The 5505-nt window shown below is 37.3% G+C and overlaps 1 protein-coding gene and 1 long non-coding RNA gene across 16 annotated transcripts in view; one reads left to right on the top strand and one right to left on the bottom strand.

Annotated features, from left to right (window-relative positions):
- The window catches only part of ATP11A (ATPase phospholipid transporting 11A), a 179599-nt gene that overhangs the window by 79169 nt on the left and 94925 nt on the right, over positions 1–5505 (bottom strand). The gene's annotated exons all lie outside the window — the stretch shown is intronic.
- LOC116528833 overlaps positions 1–5505 on the top strand; it is a 21333-nt gene that overhangs the window by 5633 nt on the left and 10195 nt on the right. The gene's annotated exons all lie outside the window — the stretch shown is intronic.

The raw sequence follows: 5505 nt of genomic DNA, 5'->3' as shown, positions 1-5505 counted from the left end.
GGGGAGGAAAAGGAGGGGGGTGCCCAGCCACCACAGCCTCTTCTCTCCACACTTCTCATTTTCCTTCTCTAGCAGTTTCACTCAACCTCTGTGTTGAAAACAACAACATCCCGGATGTCACGAACCTTCGCTGAGTTTGGAAATTGTTTCTAAAATTTCATGTGACATGTTTTACACGGTAATGAAGACAGTCTACCGAAACCTAAACAAGCTCTCACAGCCTGTGCAGTGGCCTCTGCCATCTGTGTGTATCTTCAATGGTGCGCATTTCAAAATCCCATTTCGAGGTGGGTTCTGGCTCTGGGAAGCCAGAAGTAGTTGTCAAATTCTTTAATTCCAGGCTCATAGACAGAAGTTATTTACAATTCAACGTAACAGCTAAAGCCCGGTACGGTCCTAAACCATCCGTCATATTCTGAATTTGGTGTTTACAAATATTTCAGAGGAAATCCATGTGTGTCTTTTGTTTTAAAACTTCTTTGCCTCAAGTTTCCAATGGCTTAGAGATTATATAAGGAATTTCCATTTTCTATTCTAATTCACATTTACAAAGTGATTTCACCTTTCATAATAAAGCTCCTGAATGAGGATAAAAAGTGGTTCCCCTCGTTCATGACAACTATGGCCATGTTTTCAGTTTCCTTCTCAGGCTGACTGTAATAAAAGGGCCAGGCGTGCTCCACGAGAGTCTCTGGAATTTTAGAAAAGAAACTAACTTTCCAGGTCGTCCCTAACTCATCCTGCCCTACCCATCCAAACACCATTATTTTCCATGTGTTGTCTGACACCAGGTTTTTATCAGAGATGTGTTCTGCAAATCTCTTCTCCCAGGCAGTGGCTCGTATTGTCATTCTCTTAACTGTAGTTTGTAAGGCATAAGTTTTCAATCTTCATGAAGTCCAACTTACCAATTTTTCTTTCATGAACAGTGTTTTTGGTGTTATATCAAAAACCCTGCTGCCAAACCCAAGATCACCTAGACTTTCTGCTACATTTCTATGAGTTTCATTATTATGCATTTTACATTTAGGTCTATGACTCATCTCGAGTTAATTTTCTTCTTTTTCTTTTTTTCCTCTTTTTTCTTTTTTTACCCCAAGAGACAAAGCTTTCAGAGTTAATTTTCTTGAATGGTGTATGCTCACTGTCTGGAGTCACTGTTGCTGGGGATTTTTGTATGTCCAGTTTTTCTAGCACTCTTTGTTGAAAAGAAATAGTGCTTTTCGGTCTGCCCTGAATTGCCTTTGTTCCTCTGTCAAAGATGGGTTGACTATCTGGGTGAATTTACTGGGTGGATCTACTCCCAGGCACTCTACGATCTTTCATTGATCTATTTGTCAATTCTTTCAGCAATACCACACTGCCTTGATTACTGCAGTTTTACCGTAAGTCTTAAAGTTGGCAAGTATCAGTTCTCCAACTTGGTTCTTCAATATTGTGAGGCTAGTCTGGGTCTTTTGCCTTTCCATTTAAATGTAGAATCAGTTTGTTGATATCTACAAAGTAACTTGCTGGGAATTTGATTAGATTGTATTGAGTCTATAGGTCAAGTTGGGAAGATTTGACATGTTAAAAACATGGAGTTTTCCCATCCATGAACATGGAGCATCTCTCCATTGACTCAAATCTTCTTTGATTTCTTTCATTGCAGCTTTGTAGTTTTTCTCATCTAGATCTTGTACATATCTTGTTAGATTTATATCTATCTAATTTGGTGGGTGGGGGGATAAATGTAAATAGTGTTGAGTTTTAAATTTCAAACTCCAATTGTTCATTGCTGGCATATAGGGAAGTGATTAATTTTTGAATCCTGCAACCATGCTATCATCGCCTCTAACATCCCGAAGTTTTTTTGTTATTGTTGGTTCTTCGGGATTTTCTACATAGGCAATCATATCACTCATGAACCAATTCTTATCTCTTCCTTCCCAATTTGTATGCCTTCATTCCCATTTCTACTCTTACGGTATTAGCCAGGATTTCCAGCATGATGTTGAAAAGGAACAGTGATGAGGGATTCCTTGCCTTTTTTCCAATCTTAGGGTGAAATCATCTACTTTTTCACCATTAAGTATGATGGTAGCTATAGGGCTTTTTGGAAATGTTCTTTATGAAGCTGAGGAAATTCCCCCCATTCTTAGTTTGCTGCAATGCATGAGTGGGTACTGAATTTTGTCAAATGCTTTTTCTGCACCTATTGATATAATAATGTGAGTTTTCTTCTTTAGCCTGTAAATATTATGTGTTATATTAGTTGATTTTGAAATGTTGGATCAGCCTTGCATACCTAGGATAAATCCCACTTGGTCGTGGTGTATAATTCTTTTTATACATTGAATTTGATTTGCTAATAATTCATTCAGAATTGTTGCTTCTATGTTCGTGAGAAATACTGGTCTGTGATATTGCCTTTCTGGTAATATCTTTTTCTGGTTTTGGTTTTAGTGTAATGCTGGCCTAATAGAATGAATTAGAAAGTGTTCCTTCTGCTTCCATTATCTGGAAGAGATTGTAGAGAATTGATTTTTTTTTTTTTTCCCTGAAATGTTTGGTAGAATTCATCAGTGAAAACATTTGGGACTTGTGCTTTCCATTTTGGAAGATTATTAATTATTGATTCCATTTCTTTAATTGATGTTGACTCACCCAGCTTACCTTGCTCCTTGTTTGAATTTTGGTAGATAGTGCTTTACAAAAAACTGGTCAATCTTATCAAGTTTATGGGTGTAGGGCTGTTCATAATATTCCTTTTAATCTTTTTATTAGCCATGCTACCGGTCGTGATGCCACTCTTTTATTTCTGATGTTTGGAATTTGTGTCTCTTTTCTTTTTCCCTTGTTTAGCCTGGCTAGAGCTTCATTGATTTTACTGATTTTTTTCAAAGAACTAGCTTATGATTTTTAAAATTTTCTCTTATTTCCTGTTTTCAATTTCATTAATTTCTGCTCTAATGTTTATTCATTCTTCTTCTTTTTTTTTTTTTTTTTTAGTTTCCTAAAGTTGAAGATTATTAATTTTGGATCTTTCTTCTTTTCTAATCTATGTAGTCAATACTATAAATTTCCCTCTAAGCACTGCTTTTCCTGCATTCCACAAGATTTGATAAGTTATATTTAAATTTTTGTTTAGCTTAAAATATTTTTATATATCTTGAGACTTCTTTGATTCATGTGTTATTTAGTAGTGTTTTGTTCACTTTCCAAATATTTTGGGATTCTCCAGTTAATTTTGTTATTTATTTATTTCTAGTTTAATTCTACTGTGGTCTGAAAGAATACTTGGTATGACTTCTATTTTTTGAGAATGCACTAAGGTGTATTTTATGGCCCAGAATGTGATCTGTCATGGCAAATGTTCCATGTGAACTTGAGAAGAATGTGGGGTCTGCTATTGTTAAATGAAGTATTTTACAAATGTCCACTAGGTCCAAGGGATTGATGGTGCTGTTGTGTTTAACAGTGGCCTTACTGATTTTCTGCCTGTAAAGAGAGGTGATGAAGTCTCCAACTATGAAAGTGGATTTTCTTTCTCTTTCCAGTTCTATCCATTTCTGCCTCACATATTTTGACCTGCTGTTGTTACAGAGACATTAAGAATTGTTTTGTTGTCTTGGAGAACTGTCCTTTGTTGTGATGCAATGCCCCCTTTATCCCTGGTAACTTCTCTTGTTCTGCAGTCTGCTTTGTCTGAAGTTAATAGACCTAATCTTGTGTCCCCTTGAGTAACAGCAGCATGGAAGCTCTTCCTCTGTCCCTTAAACCTGTATTTTTATATTTAAAGTGGCTTTCTTGCACACAATATGGTGAGGCTTGTTTTTCCTGTTTTGACAGTTTCTGTCTTTATCTGGTGAATTTAGACAGTTCACACTTAGAGGGATTATTACTATAGCTGGGTTAATATTTACCATGTTTGTAACTGACTTTTACTCCTTTCTTCATAGTCTTTGTTTCTTTTGTGACTTCTATTCTTTTCCTGCCTTCTTGGGTTTTAATCAAACATTCTATGTGACAATTTTCTCTCCTGTCTTAGAATATCAACTATACTTATTTTTTTATAATTACTTAGTGGTTGCGCTAGAATTTGCAATACACATGTACAGCTCATCTGCGTCCACTCTCATGTAACCCAGATTCCCAGCAAGGGCACGCCCAATTCCCCCTTCTGCTGTCATACATTCATTTATCCCAGTGCAATCATCACTGAACAAGTACTAGCATTCTGAATAAAGTACTCTCTGTTAGACCAATTAAGAACACAAAATGAAGGCTGGGTGTTGTGGTTGTAATCCTAGCACTTCAGGAGGCTGAGGAGGTGCATCACTTGAGCCCAGAAGCTCTAAACCAGCCTGTGCAACATGGTGAGACCACGTCTCTAAAACAAAACAAAACAAAACAAAAGCAAAATATTTAATTGTACGACTTTCCCTTATTCCTTCTTGCTATGGTTTGAATGTGTCCCTTCCAAAATTCAGGTGTTGCCAGTGAGACAACTCATCATAGTCCCAGGATGTGGGACTTTTAAGAGGTGACTTGGCTATGTGGGCCCCTCCCTCATGAGTCTGATTAGGTGCCTGTATAAAAGGGCCTGGCAGAGGGAGTTTGCCCCTTTGCCCTTTCACCTTCTGCCACATAAGGACACAGCCTTCCTCCCCTCCAGAGGATGCAGTGCTCAAGGAGCCATGCTGGAAACAGAGACTGGTCCCTCACCAGACACCAGTCCTGCCAGTGCCTTGGTCTTAGACTTCCCAGCCTCCAGAACTGTGGGGAAAGAAATGTCTCTTCTCTACAAATTAACCAGTCTGTGGTATTCTGTTACAATAGCACAAATAACTCACACTTTGACGCTTTGTTCTTTTAAGACCTGAATTTCTGACCTGTATAATTTTCCTTCTTCCTGAAGAACTTCATTTAACATTTCTTGCAAGGGTGGTCTATTGGTGATGAATTTCCTCAATGTTTGCTTTTCTGAGAAAGTCTTTATTTCTCCTGCATGTATGAAGGATAATTTTATGAGATAGACAATTCTGGTTTGGTGGCCTTCTTAACACTTTAAATTTTTCACATTATTCTTTTCTTCCTTAGATGGTTTCTGGCAAGAAATTTGATGTAATTCTTACCCTTGTTTCTCAGTAGGTAAAATGTTCTTTTCCTCTGACTTCTTTCAAGATTTCTTCTGAGTCTAATTTTCTGCAATTTAAACGTGATATGTCTAGGTGTACCCTTTTTAAAAAATTTATTTTGCTTTTGTATTTATCTCTGAGCTTCCTGGATCTGTGGTTTGCCATCTGTCATTAATTTTGGAAATAGCCACTTTTACTGAAGATGTTTCTTCTGTTCCTTCTTTCCCCCTTCTTTTGGTTTTTCCATTATGCATAGATGCTTCACTTTTTTTTTTTTTTTTTTTTTTTTCAGATGGATTTTTCATTTTTGTTGCCCCGGCTGGGGTGCAGTGGTGTGTTCTTGGCTCACTGCAACCTCTGCCAGTCTCTGGTTTGTGTTACTCGC

The sequence above is a fragment of the Sapajus apella genome, unplaced genomic scaffold (assembly GCF_009761245.1).
Source record: "Sapajus apella isolate SASKATOON/1434 unplaced genomic scaffold, GSC_monkey_1.0 scaffold60, whole genome shotgun sequence".
In the NCBI taxonomy this organism is placed as follows: Eukaryota; Metazoa; Chordata; class Mammalia; order Primates; family Cebidae; genus Sapajus; species Sapajus apella.
Note: the sequence above shows the minus strand (reverse complement) of the source record. Positions and strands in the feature narration are given on the sequence as shown.